The sequence below is a fragment of the Anabrus simplex genome, chromosome 3 (assembly GCF_040414725.1).
Source record: "Anabrus simplex isolate iqAnaSimp1 chromosome 3, ASM4041472v1, whole genome shotgun sequence".
Taxonomy (NCBI): domain Eukaryota; kingdom Metazoa; phylum Arthropoda; class Insecta; order Orthoptera; family Tettigoniidae; genus Anabrus; species Anabrus simplex.
Genome location: NC_090267.1, coordinates 153804975 through 153820459, shown reverse-complemented (window position 1 = coordinate 153820459; position 15485 = coordinate 153804975).

Below are 15485 nucleotides of genomic sequence, written 5' to 3'. Positions count from 1 at the left end.
GATCTTTAATGTCTCTAAATAAAATTACTTATTCAAGTAAATGCCAGCTTCTGGCTGCATAATGGAACTAAGCCCCAGTACTACCAACTGACACTTTCTTTTAACTAGCAGCGGGCAATATGCCTACTTTAATTTTATGTCGTCCGGCTGCATGCATAAATTGTTAGCATGCTGGCACTTGGTCCAAGGGGCCCAGGGGGTCCCGAGTTCGATTTCCGGTCGGGTAGGAGATTTTAACTTTCATTAGTTAATTCCTATGGCTCGGGGACTGGGTATTCGTGCCGTCTTACGCATTAGATTTCATCGTAAGTAGGGCCCCATCCTTACACACGTTCAAGTCGCCTATACGGCGTAAACTCTAAAGACCTGCACCAGACCTCCCCGGAGGCCACATGTCATTATTATAAATTTATGTGAAAGATAAAAATGCATTATATTAGCTTTAAAACAACGGCAAAATATTTTAATAATAATAATAATAATAATAATAATAATAATAATAATAATAATAATAATAATAATAATAATAATAATAATAATTGTTACGGGGTTACCCGTGGAGCAGAAAGAGGTTAAAGAAGATGCCGAGGTGAATGGGTCTATCTCCAATATCAAAATTGAATTAAAACTTTAAAAGGTTATATTTTTTTTCCAAAAACAAACTTAACAACATATCAGGTACAAAAGCAATCTTGAAACAAGAGTAGGAAAGTCCAAGATTAGTGATTTTTACAAATTCTGTGCTTCAAGCCCCTAGTTTTACAATTTTGCAAAAGGAAGAGGTATTATTTAGTGAGGGGCCGAAGTCCCCTAATTCAAGAGCACTTGCTCCCTAAATCACAATATCTAGCCTCCCAGAGGCACACTTTGCAGTTACAAAACTTGAAAAAGAGCTAACAGGCTCTCAGGTTTCCAAGCCTACTCAAGGCAGCATCAACTTACAATCACTGGCCTCTCAAGGCACAACTTACAATTTGAAAATGATTTATTCAGGGGTATTTAATACCCAACCTACAGGGCCATCATGAAAGCAGAACAGGTTAAATAACTGGCCCAGGAATGGAGGTGTACACTGCGCTCCAAGATATGAAGACTTAAAAACTTACAGGGCTCTAGGCCGATGAAACAGTGGCTATTCCCAAACTACTGAGGTGACTGGCATAGAAATTTCTTTAACACATTACAGAAGGAAAAACAGTTACAAAACGTAGTCACCTCAAACCAAAATGAAGAGGTGCTCGAGAGGGTAACTCAGTCTCTATCCCCGATTTAAAATTAAAGATTTTATAAAGCCAAAAGAAAAGTTACATTTTAGAAAGGTAGGTTACATGGTTAAAGATTCGGACCTTCCCCCTCGGACTAAGCTGCGGAGGTAGCTACAACAAGAAAGATGTAATTTATGTGGCCATTACCTTATGAATGTTCTGCTGCCGAAGAACGAAGTCGCCCGCCTCCTGCTTAAACACACACACTCAGATAGACGACGATCAATTGGCCAAAAAACGTGAAAAGCCGCAGTTTATAAACCCTCAGAGAAGGTTCGAGATCATTCAAGATTAATCAGGACACACCCTCGTAAATTTTATTGGCAGATACAAAGTGAACAAGAAATGCGGGATTGGTTGAAAATTAATTACAAAAATTAGTGATTGGCTAGATTCATAACTGGCGGAAAGAAAAGGAAGTATTGCCAACCCAAAAATAAATGAACATAGATCAGTTATGGACAACCTAAAAATATGAAACTTCTTTAAATTATAAGTTCTTTCACCTTGCACCAGGGTGCATGATCATAGTTTTTAGTAGTGTCATCTGTAGAAGAATGTCCAAACTTCTTGATGAATGGCAAATAAAACAAGGATAAATTCACTCAGTTTAGGAAACTTCACAATAACAACATTACTTAATATTTCGGTGGAGACATCTTCTGATTGAAGTTCTAAGTTCCTGTTGTAGTAGTTTCCACTTTAGTTCGAGAGAGGAGTTCATTTAGGCGCTAATTTTGAATGCGCGGCGTTGAGGTGAACCTCCCGGTATAATAATAATAATAATAATAATAATAATAATAATAATAATACACCCCGGTCTCTTTCATTCACCAGCCATTATTCTTCCCCTGTGGGTTGGGTGACAGAATAACATCCATAGTATCTCCTGCCTGTCGTAAGGGAAGCGTGAGTCACCGTGCACCTCATCCCTCCTGCAGTCATCGCAAGCACCTGCTGTCCGGATTCGTGAGTTTTGATACTATTTGTAACTAATTTTAGCCCGTGAGTTTTGAGACGTAACCGACGTTCAATATCCCCTGACACTCGTCACTGCTGTACCCATCTCTGAGCAGCCCTAAGCGAAACGCCACACCGAATCGCTGCCTCACGAAGACAAAAGTTGCCGTGTTGGACGAAAGCCAGCACTTGCTCTCTCGATGTGTATGAATAATGTGCCATGTCAGAATGGAGTGAAGCACTTAGCATCGAAGTTAGCTCGGCAAAACTATTTTTGCTCGTTGCCTGACGTTATCACAGTGCATTCATAAAAAAAAAAAAAATAAAATAAAAATAACCGTTTACACCGGGAATCAAACCTTAGCACCGAACAAGTGGCCGCGTGGTTTGGGTCACATAGCTATCAGCTTGCATTCGGGAGATACCTAGTGATTTCGAACCCCACTGACGGCAGTACTGAAGATGGGTTTCCGTGGTTTCCCATTTTCACACCAGGCGAATGCTGGGGCTGTACCCCAATGAAGGTGACGGTCGCTTCTTTCCCACTCCTATCATTCCCTATCTCATCGTCGCCATAACACCTATCTGTGTCGGTGCGACGTAAAGCAGATTGTAAAAAAAAAAAAAAAAGATCGAACCTGAGCTGTTACGGAAAGCACGAATTTCGTAAGCCTACAGCTGACTCACTGCGCTGCGTAGGAGCGTGCTGAATGCTAATGCGTGATAATTTCATAATTCTGTATTCAAGTGCATGTCACGCGGATGGAGAGAAGGGAGAGGGAAGAAGGTAAAGTGGGAGTGATTGATACAATGAGTGAGAAATGCGGGCCGTCTTGCGAAACGCATCCATCTGATTGTATAAACCCGAATATAGCCGAAGTGGACTTCCATTTCACGTCTCCAGCGATACGACAGTGTTTGATTGTTCATCTGTACGTGTTGGACTCCTATTCTTCAAAACATTTATATGCATGCGGGAAGAATTATTACTCCTACTCCTACTATTACTACTGTACTACTACTAACACTAACAATGTCCGACTCCTTGAGTAAATGGTTAGCGTTGTGGCCTTTGTTCTAAGGGTAGCGGGATCGATTTCTGGCGGACTCGGGGATATTAACCATCTTTGGTTAATTCCAGTGGTTCGGGGTCTGTTTGTGTGTGCCGTCTTCACCAATAGAATCCATCATTGGTAGGGACTCACTCTCACAGACGCACAAGTCGCCTGTCAGACATCAACTCGAAATACGTGCACCAGACATCTCCGGAAGCAACACACGATTATAATAATAATCAAAGTTTTTCTTAAAACTGAAATGTTCTAATATACTCAATTCTCATTCAACCTTTCTAAGGGGCCGATGACCTAGCTCTTATGCCCCTTTAAACAGCAAACATCATCATCATCATCATCATCATCATCATCATCATCATCATCATCAACCTTTCGAATGGCAGTTTTTCATTTTCAGATTCAGTAAATTATCTGAAGCAATATAATTTCATAGTTGAATTATTTAGGTCAGAGCTGAGTGCCCCCGTGAGATTTTCAACACGAGCATTTTGAATTACATACTGTAGTCTTGAAAGGATCTTCAGGTCGGTACTGTGAGTCAGTAATCTATACATAAAATAAGAGTTTTGTCGGTACATTACTCAGAATTAAAAAAGAATGGCATTTCTGTATCGGCCATGTCCACAGTAACAAGAAAATGCACTTTTTAATTCTCCGTCATCTCCGTCTGTCTGTCTGTCTGTACATGCATCACGAGAAAATGGCTGAAGAGAATTTAATGAAAATCGGTATGTTTACTCGGGGAATTAGACACTACAATCTAGGCTGTACATAATTTTATTCACGTTGAGTGAAATGGTAGTTTAGAGGAAGGCCTTAAATTCAATTCTCAAAAATCTATACTATTAGTGGTCCTATCGATACATACTACCTACCTCAAGTTATATAGAATTAAATTTCTGATCATTTATGTCTTATACATTTTTTTTTTTTGCTAGTTGCTTTACGTCGCACTGACACAGATACGTCTTATGGCGACGATGGGACAGGAAGGGGCTAGGAGTGGGAAGGAAGCGGCCGTGGCCTTAATTAAGGTACAGCCCCAGCATTTGCCTGGTGTGAAAATGGGAAACCACGGAAAACCATTTTCAGGGCTGCCGACAGTGGGGTTCGAACCTACTAAGTCCCGAATACTAGTTATACATTTTTACCGTGCTGGGTATGATAACAGAGATGTTCATGAACTTCAGTTTTTGTTTCCAAGTCCATATTAATGCCGAGCCACGAGAAAATGGGTGAACCGAATTTAATGAAAATCGGTATGTAGAATCGGGGAATAAGGCACTACCGTTTAGGCTATAAATAACTTTATTAACTCTAGACGAAATGGTAGTTTAGGGGAAGGTGCCTGAAACTTAATTTTTCAACAGGGGCCTACGCATTTTATTATGCAATTCAATAAAATCGTATTCACAAAGTGCACGTGATTTTATCTAAAATTCTGTATACAATGTAGAATTCCGTAGCGAAGCACGGGTATACCAGCTAGTAATTATTCTTCTCCAGGTAATTGCCGGGATGGTACCTAACTTAAGACCACGGCCACTTTCTTCCCTCTTACTTGGCTTTCTCTCCCCCCCCCCCCCCTCTCCACAAGGACCCTGTTCAACATGGCAGGTGAAGCCGCCTGGACGAGGTACTGGTCCTCCTTCCTGTTTGTATCCCCGACCCAAAGTCTCACGCTCCAGGACACTGTCCTTGTGGCGGTAGAGGTGGGATCCCTCGCTGAGTTCGAGAGAAAAACCAACCCTGGACGGTAAACGGATAAATAAATAAATAAATAAATAAATAAATAAATAAATAAATAAATAAATAAATAAATAAATAAATAAATAAATACTATCGCAACGTCGTCATTATTGTTCGGAACCCCGTCCTTCGAAAACGATACTGAGATAGTTCCTTTCGTAGTCCCAAATAATTACTGAATTAGAAACCACACAGACTCTATACGTCAAACCTAACTCTCAGTGTGTAACTGTACCCATTAATTACGATGCCTTAAGCCCCTAGAACAAAACAACAATAATAACAAAATTAAAGTCTGATAGTCGTTTCCAATCACAGGTCGTGGATAGTTTTATAACGGCAATGCTTTGAAATGATTATACAAATAAACATATTTAAATTCAAACCCATAACTTAAATGTTATTTCGAAGAGTGAACCTGCTTTGTGAATCAGATTCGACTCCAGCCATAGGTCCAGAATTTTCAGAACGAAATGAAACGCGCATGTAACCTGCAGAACAAAATAAATTCCTTCTCAGCGGATGTAAAAGGTCAGTGAAGGTTTATATTGTAAAGCGCGGGAACTTTACAGTTCAATAGGCTTTAAGACAAATAAGACTGGCTGGCATTTCATAAGCCGGAAATGCATCCTTCAAGTGTGAATCAGACATACCTTACATAAAACCCACCAGGGTGTAGTAGAGAGAGGGCTTTCTGCCGGCCACTTCCCCTGGTGGTTGGGGAGGACGAGCTATTTCCGGTGCTTGTGGGAGTGTAATGTTACCTGGTCTGGAAGTTCCCAGGTACCTACTGCTTTCTTTTCTGACATTCCACCCAGCATCTGTAACCTGAAATTAAAAGCGACAAAATCGTTTACCAATTACATGATAATTTATCCATTTATTGACAGTTGGTGAGCTATATATTCTGGATTATCGGCGTCAGTTTCGAAACCTAGCCTTTTATCTAGTTAATTCGAAAGTTATATTTGGAATGGGGGTCACATATTTGAATGAGGAAAGAAATAAGTACCTAAAAAACGGTTTCTTCACATGTTTAAGTCGTGGCTCCCCTCAGTTCTCAAAATCTGCATGCGCCTCCTCCTTCGAAAGTGAAATATAATAAATACATGTGAGCCTGAGGGAAAGACCACCAATACATCTGTTTCACCCATAAATTAAAACTGACATTAATACACTTATAAGCTAATTCACTGGTTAATACACGTATTATAAATATACGTTTTCAATTAAATTAACTGACGTCAAGTCATTCATATGATATTCATGTGAGAAAGTATTCTAAATGTACCTATTGAGCACCTCATACCAATATCTGAACACAAGAGGCTTGATGCAACACGATTGTAATGAGATCAGAGATGTTACCATAACTCTCCTATTTCTGAGCGTCCGTGTAATTCGTTCGAAGAAAATGCTTGTCGGTAACTGAATCGTGAATTTTTTTTAGATGAAGTTCACTGCATAGCTTTTATCAATGCATTTTATGAATGTCAGCTGTTTAAACCACCTTTGTTGGCTCTCAAAGTCTTTTACTACATAGTACGAAGTTCTCGCGGTTCCCGTGCCGAACAATTTGAATACGACTGATATATAATTTTAACCATACTCTATTCTCTCTCTCTTCTTTTAGGAATAACCATCTTGATTTCCTCATTTTGCGCAGAGAGATTGCATATTTGTACTTTTCGGTCTGAACATGAAATTTGTATTCCCCAGAATTTATGGATGTTTGAAATGTGAGTATAGGAGTATATTCTGTTGTATGCTCCCAAGCAAGATCAGTCATTAGAGGTACTTAAATAGCATTAAAATGCAATGGTGGACTACAAATTCAATTTTCATCTATAGAAGAATAGAATCAACGACACCTAGGTGGGTTTCATCACTTCGGGTGTTCGTTTTGCCGGAGTGAATACGTATTTTTTTAAAATATAATGTATAGTATATTTCGTGAAATATTTTTCGTATGAGAGTTCTTGTCAGCACTGGCATGCAGTGATAAAGGTAGTGAAAATTGTATGTACCAACAATGAGTAAATTATTGGATAATGATTGCTACAAGCAAGAGTCGAGACCATTTTCACTGCAGGAAAATTGAATGTTATTTCTCTGGGCTTCATTTTAAATAATAATTTTGTGCAATGATGCACCTGAAGAACGGGTTATTGCATTGCTCACAGAAGTTCGGTCGATATAAATCTAAATCCAAGCGGAACTCCGATGAGAGTAAACAATTATACTAATAATGTCATTGGCTTTACGTCCCACTAACTACTTCTTTGCGGTTTTTGGAGACGCCGAGGTGCCGGAATTTAGTCCCGCAGGAGTTATTTTTTACCTGCCAGTAAATCTACCCACAAGAGGCTGACGTATTTGAGCACCTTCAAATACCACTGGACTGAGTCAAGATCGAACCTGTCAAGTTGGGGACAGAAGGCCAGCGCCTCAACCGTCTGAGCCACTCAGCCCTGCGGGAGTAAACAATTTCGGATGATCAAATGTGTAGCTACTATTGTAGAACACATCACCACACTATACAAAGAACTTCGTCTTGAATGGTGAAGGAGTTCACTTATGGTTTAAAAGGTATTAACATTTGTGATATATGCGGTGACTCATTCATTATTCGCTACTCATGGTACAAGTTAAAAGCCTGCATTGTTCATGTTGTTAACTCTGACAATCTCCACTTTGAGAAATTTAACTGTAAGCATCTTAGTATCACTTACATATTACCTTCCTTTTCAAACACTGATTATTTTCGAACTACCCAAACGGTTGGACAACAGTTGCCATTAAAAGCTAATATTACGCATGTGAACTACTTCTCACACAACCACCCAATGAAATATAAATCAATATAAAATCAACAATTGCATGCAGGCAAAAAGCAAGTTTTAATTTTAACCTAACATTCTCATAAGCTTCATAACAAGTCGAAATGTTTACAGCTATAATCACGCAGTAATGGGAAATTGTTGTTTCACAAGACGTTCAACAACCTTTTTCGCACATATCAGATGAAATAAAAAAAATTAAAGATAAACAATGAGTTACTTTGAGACATATTAAAGTTTGGTAACGATCAGATAAAAACTTTTAAAGTTGTGAATTTTCAAAGTGAGCGCTCCGTTGGAAATGGAATAAATACCGAAACTTTTAAAGTTGTGAATTTTCAAAGTGAGCGCTCCGTTGGAAATGGAATAAATACCGGCACTTTTTGGTTCAACCTGCGTTAAAATTTTAACTGGGTACGATAAAAAGTTCTACACCACATAATTAAACGTAGAGTAAAATAAGCTAAATTTTGGTGTAGCTTATGTCTGTGTGGGACAAAGGATAAACATTTTATTAACGTATTAACTCGGGTGTCTACACTGTTTTCCACGACAATAGATGTTGTGTGGCTCTCTTAAAGGACGTGAAAATCATCTAACATTCGTATTTTCGATGTTTTTTGTGGGTGTGAGTAGAATAAACATTCCTGATTCCAAAAAAAAAAAAAAAAATGGTATGTGTATGTTCCTACAACATTCCTCTCATCTGTCAGTAAACATTACATTTCCGAAAATGGCTTTGTTACAATTTTAGGTACATTTTTTCAGGCACTATGAGATCTGGAGCAATCAAACCCAGTCAACTTATCTAAGCGCCCAAAAACTACAAGGAAGACCTGTAAGTAGTTTATTTTTCTGTAAAATATAAATAGTATGACACTAGCTACCTCAACATTTTTGAGGGGAAATCTGTTCTCAAGAGCACATTTTAACAGAGCAAGTACATTTTGGATGCGCTATTCTTTATTGTAGATATCAGTGTTATTAACTTGCACAAAATGAATTATGACTCACATAGTAATATCTTCCGTGAAAACTGTACCTAAATTTGTGGAAAAAATTTGGATTTTTAAATATGATTTGTTCTTATTTCCATCCCTGTTGATAACAAACTCCCACGCTGGTATCGTAATCTTGTCACGTTGTGGGAGCTTGCGTGCCTAAGTGATCCAGAGGGCTATGCGCGGGAGCAGTCCTCCAGGTTGAGGGTTGATATTGGGGCTAACAACACCATATCCGAAGATAAATCGTTTCGAAACTCAAAGATAGGAATAGCCGGATTGATGATAATGGTAAACAACCCGTGCAAGGAAATAGAAGATGCAAAATGAAAATATGATATCGCACCTCCGCTTCAGAAGTGACGCAAATCAAACTCTGATGCAGACGAAACACGCAGAGCGGTCTCCTTATTCCGATAAAACAACATATCCCCCCACCTGTAGGAGTTTTCGACAAGTGGCGGTAGTGTCACTTCTGAGCAGCGCGAAATAACGGTGTCCTTCGTCACATCTTTGAATACGCCTGCAGTGTGCGAGACGTCGTTGAGGGATGGCGCGTAGAAGTATTATCTTGAGTTGCGTCACTTTTCGCGTACTATCAAGGCTTCTCCTCCACTGGAAGCGGAAACATGCGAACTGCGAGTTCAGACGAATATATTATGTGCGAAATCCGTTCGTCCGAATTCGTGCGTACGCTATCGTTCTTTGGTTGCGTATTCGGTCGAGTTATTAGTAGGCATATGCGTGAAGTAATGGCGCTTCCTGAAGATTTATGTGATCTTCATGCATTAGGTACACCTCTGTTAGTGAGAAGAGCTCAGAAGAGGAGATGGGAGCGGTTAAGTTATATTTTATCGAAAAGACAAATGTTTGGTTAATTTTCACGTATGTGGACTGATCTGGAAGAGGACCAGAGACAGTACTTCGTTCATTTTCGCATTAAATGTTAAACATGTAGATACATATTACAAAAAGTACAATATTAGTTAAAGAAGTACAGTAACTTTCGAGAATCTGTTTCACCTGAAAAAAGTCTAGCTGTAACTTTGAGCAATGTTCATTTTGAAACGGGAAGCTGGGGAATTTCTCCCCTTCTACTTACTTTTTCCAGTTTTAACATTTATTTCCTAATTCCCAACCAGGCAAAGGTAATCTTCTCTTATCCCAGAGTATGTTTTGTAACAGCGAGAGGGAATATAACTAGCGAAAATTATTCTCTCTCATCCGTGCGATAAAGCTTGGTTCGAGCGGCCGCAGCAATCTGAAGTATGTGTGGAGTTTCGTTGTCAAGTCACAGAATGATAACACTTTTCTGAAATGAGAAATTCCATCTTTATTTTTCATAATTCGAACAGTGGAAGTAAGGATTTATTATCTACGGCACTTTTAGAACAAAAATTCAGACGCAAGTATGGAGTGATCGGACGGGAAAATATAAATAATGCTAGAGTTTTTGAGTGAAAATTACACTTTGAACTTGTGTTGTAAAGAATCTTCAGACATAAGACTCGTTGGCTGAACGGTCAGCGTACTGGTGTTCGGTACAGAGGGTCCCGGGTTCGATTCCCGGCCGGGTCGGGGATTTTAACCTTAATTAGTTAATTCCAGTAGCACGGGGGCTGGGTGTATGTGTTGTCTTCATCATCATTTCATCCTCATCATGACGCGCAGGTCGCCTACGGGAGTCAAATAGAAAGACCTGCACCTGGCGAGCCGAACCCGTCCTGGGATATCCCGGCACTAAAAGCCATACGACATTTCATTTCATTTCAGATATAAGAATCCAGTAAAGCTGCATAAGGAATGGTGTTACTAGCATTGCTCATACCTCAGGTCAATGAAAGTAACCAGAAGACATAGTGCACTGTAAAAACTAGGTCCAGCCAGCAAAGGCATGAATAAGCTTTATGAAATTAAATTTACCTGGCTCACCCATTTCTCTCGCCACCTCACTGCATAACTTCTGCACATCTTGCATGCAAGGGCGCCCATACACGGGGGTAAGGTGGGGACGCGGCCCCCCTCTAGCTCTCAGGGAAAGGCAACAATGTAATGTAGTCAGGTGTTTTCCTTTCAAGAAAATGATTTAAAAGTCAGTATTATGTAGAAGTGGTATTACCGTCTCCCACCAATGGATTATTCTACCGCCATTTATCTTCCAAAATATTAAAAATACTACGAAGCCACAGGTCTAGCCCCCCACCCTACAAATTGTCATATGGGCGCCCATCAATCAATCAATACTGATCTGCATTTAGGGCAGTCGCCCAGGTGGCAGATTCCCTATCTGTTGCTTTCCTAGCCTTTTCCGAAATGATTTCAAAGAAATTGGAAATTTATTGAACATCTCCCTTGGTAAGTTATTCCAATCCCTAACTCCCCTTCCTATAAATGAATATTTGCCCCAGTTTGTCCTCTTGAATTCCAACTTTATCTTCATATCGTGATCTTTCCCACTTTTATAAACGCCATTCAAACCTATTCGTCTACTAATGTCATTCCACGCCATCTCTCCGCTGACAGCTCGGAACATACCACTTAGTCGAGCAGCTCTTCTTCTTTCTCTCAATTCTTCCCAACCCAAACATTGCAACATTTTTGTAACGCTACTCTTTTGTCGGAAATCACCCAGAACAAATCGAGCTGCTTTTCTTTGGATTTTTTCCAGTTCTTGAATCAGGTAATCCTGGTGAGGGTCCCATACACTGGAACCATACTCTAGTTGGGGTCTTACCAGAGACTTATATGCACTCTCCTTTACATCCTTACTACAACCCCTAAACACCCTCATAACCATGTGCAGAGATCTGTACCCTTTATTTACAATCCCATTTATGTGATTACCCCAGTGAAGATCTTTCCTTATATTAACACCTAGATACTTACAATGATCCCCAAAAGGAACTTTCACCCCATCAACGCAGTAATTAAAACTGAGAGGACTTTTCCTATTTGTGAAACTCACAACCTGACTTTTAGCCCCGTTTATCAACATACCATTGCCTGCTGTCCATCTCACAATATTTTCGAGGTCACGTTACAGTTGCTCACAATCTTGTAACTTATTTATCACTCTATAGAGAATAACATCATCCGCAAAAAGCCTTACCTCCGATTCCACTCCTTTACTCATATCATTTATATATATAAGAAAACATAAAGGTCCGATAACACTGCCCTGAGGAACTCCCCGCTCAACTATTACAGGGTCATATTACAAGTTGTCCATTTCATGACCGTATCGATGTTTAATCAAGAAGTAAGTATAAATAACCACCTAATCGATACTTTATTAATGCCTCAGGCAAAATTGAATAAAATTAAAACTTACAGGACATGTTTCGACCACTTAGTGGTCCTCTTCAGCTGTATAAATAAAGAACTGAAAAGAAAAACATTGACAATAAGCACAAATAAAAGTTCTTTGGAGACTCCTTTGATAAAAATGGAGGTCGTCAGAATAGGTCATCTTGCCTTTCGTTCTTGTTTGGAAAAGATGTTTATTCTGCGCTGTCTAGGGGGTCTGTCTTTGAGCGCGACCTGGTGAAGTAACGATGTGATACAGTTTGACAGTTCATGGAAAGCTCTGGAGAGAAGGGAAGTAGAGTTTCATCGTCATCTAAAATAACATGTGAGGGAGGAGGGAGATTGGGCTGTGCTTCTGCGATGTCGTGTTTGATTATATCTCTTGTTCGTCTAGTCTGTTTCATGTCTACCCATTCTAAGTATTTGCTAATATTCTCATATAAGATGTTTTTATGCTCGTTGTTTTCGTTGAGATTCTCTTCACCGTTTTCCAATTTATCAAGAACGATGTGGATGTTTTCCAGGTTGTTCATAAGATTACCTTTATTAATCATACAGATAATTTGAAGGTCCTGTTTTATGTTGGTGAATTTGTGGTTGGACTCTTTCATATGGGATCCCATGGCAGAGAATCTTTTGTATCTTTCAGCATTGACGTGTTCTTGATATCTAATTGAGAAGTTCCTTCCAGATTGTCCCAGGTAAGTTTTTTTACATTGAGCACAAGTCAGCTTATAAATACCCGATTCCTGGAATTCGTCATCTTTAAGTTTATTAGCTTTATTATGACTAAAGAACCTATGTTTTATTTGTGCTTATTGTCAATGTTTTTCTTTTCAGTTCTTTATTTATACAGCTGAAGAGGACCACTAAGTGGTCGAAACATGTCCTGTAAGTTTTAATTTTATTCAATTTTGCCTGAGGCATTAATAAAGTATCGATTAGGTGGTTATTTATACTTACTTCTTTATTACAGGGTCAGACAAAGCTTCACCTACTCTAACCCTCTGAGATCTATTTTCTAGAAATATAGCAACCCATTCAGTCACTCTTTTGTCTAGTCCAATTGCACTTATTTTTGCCAGTAGTCTCCCATGATCCACCCTATCAAATGCTTTGAGCTTCAGTGGAATAACCCATGCTTGTATGTGGTAATTAGACTCTCGCTGGTCCCACAAATACTTCCCATCTGGCGCCAGAAGAATCAGCTTTTGCAGCATTGATGATAAAACGCAACTTTTCGCCCGAAAAATACAAACCAATCTGGATAGTTCGAAATTCGCAGGTGTTCGTTCGTTCACTGACGAAAAACGCCGGTTTCAATGGACGCAGTCTCGCTTGAATTCAGCGGTTTGGATCATTCGACCGTTTTTGTGCGAATTCGTCATCGCTGCTTTTCGCGGTATTCCGCTTCCAATGGACGAGAGCCCATTATGCGAATTGAGCCTCACAGATTGTTAGCGAAAGGTGTCATTATTGTTAATTTGCACGGTTCTACTAGGAAAGTTAAATGTTAATACTGATAGAAATAATGAATGTCCGAATCCTTGGCTGAATGGCCAGCGTCGAGGCCTACGGTTCAGAATGTCACGGATTCGATTCCCGGCTGAATCGGGGATTTTAATCGCGTCTAATTAATTCTTCTGGCGTCCGGATCCATGGCTAAATGGTTAGTGTGCTGGCCTTTGGTCACAGGGATCTCGGGTTCGATTCCCGGCACGGTCAGGAATTTTAACCATAATTGGTTAATTCCCCGGGCACGGGGACTGGGTGTATGTGTCGTCTTCATCATCGTTTCATCCTCATCACAACGCGCAGGTTGCCTACTGGTGTCAAATCAAAAGACCTGCTCCTGGCGAGCCGAAGTCCTCGGATACATCCCGGCACTAAAAGCTATACGCCATTTCATTTCAATTCTTCTGGCTCGGGGACTGGGTGTTTGTGTTTGTTCTAACACGTTTCTCTTCATATTCAGACAACACACTACACTTCCAACCACCATGGAAACATGCAATAGTGATTACTAGACATCGGATTTTTAGGCGCTTAAATGATTGATTTAAGCCCACTAAGGAGCGCTGATGACTAGGTCTTCCTCGATGTTCTTCTTCGTTCCCAATATCTCTTGTGCCCTGCTGATAATTTCTCCTTTCTCTCCTGTGAAAGGGGCTTCCGACTTCTAGGGACTCTAGGTGGTGGGGTCCAAGACTGTACCATAGCACAAAATTTGGAACGATCTTCTATATCAATGTCTGAAATCCCAGCCAAACACAAGTCCTTCTGTACTTCATTAAGCCACAAGCTTCCAGTCTTGTAGCTTTTAACCAAAGAGAAGATCTTGGTAAGCCTGTTGCTGTCCATTCGTTGTAGGTGTCCGTAGAACTCAAGCCTCCTACGTCGCATGCTGGTATTGGCTGATTCTAACTGTCGATACAGCTCAGTGTTCGATTTAAGCCTAAAATAGACTCTCAGATGGGTTCTAAAATGCTTTCAGGCAGCTTTAATTGTACGTATTTTAATAGTCATCAATTAAAAACCATGTTTATTTAGCTAGGGGGAAATATGAAATGAAATGTCGTATGGCTTTTAGTGGCGGGAGTGTCCGAGGACATGTTCGGCTCGCCAGGTGCAGGTCTTTTGATTTGGCGCCCGTAGACGACCTGCGCGTCGTGATGAGGATGAAATGGTGATGAATGTAAAACATACACCCAGCCCCCAGGCCTGCGAAATTAACCAATGATGGTTAAAATTCCTGACCCTGCCGGGAATCGAACCCGCGGCCCCTGTGACCAAAGGCCAGCACGCTAACCATTTAGCCATGTAGCCGGACAGGTGGTAATATAAAACAAGTTTCACTCACTTCTTTGCTGCAAACTTCATAGAATATCATTTTACCATTCGATGTGAAATGGGGAACTCTTGTTACCACTTTTTAATTAAAGACGACTTGGAACCTGATACTTTCCGCATAATTCATAGTGTAGGCCTATACAAAGGGCACTAGGAAAGTTTTGCAATGTGAGTGAACGCTTTAGACTTTTTCAAAATAATTTCCACCACACTCAATACACTTCTCCATACGTCGAAACCAGTCACTGAACCAACTCTGCCACTTTTCTTTGGTTACATTTTCACACTCTTGATCCCATGCTGGCAGAAGCTCCTCGTCGGATGCAAAACGCCGCCCTTTCAGCTTCATCTTCACTTCTGGGAAGAGTGCGAAGTCACATGGAGGAAGATCAGGACTGTATGGAGGGTGATCAAGCACAATCAACCCTGATCTGGCAA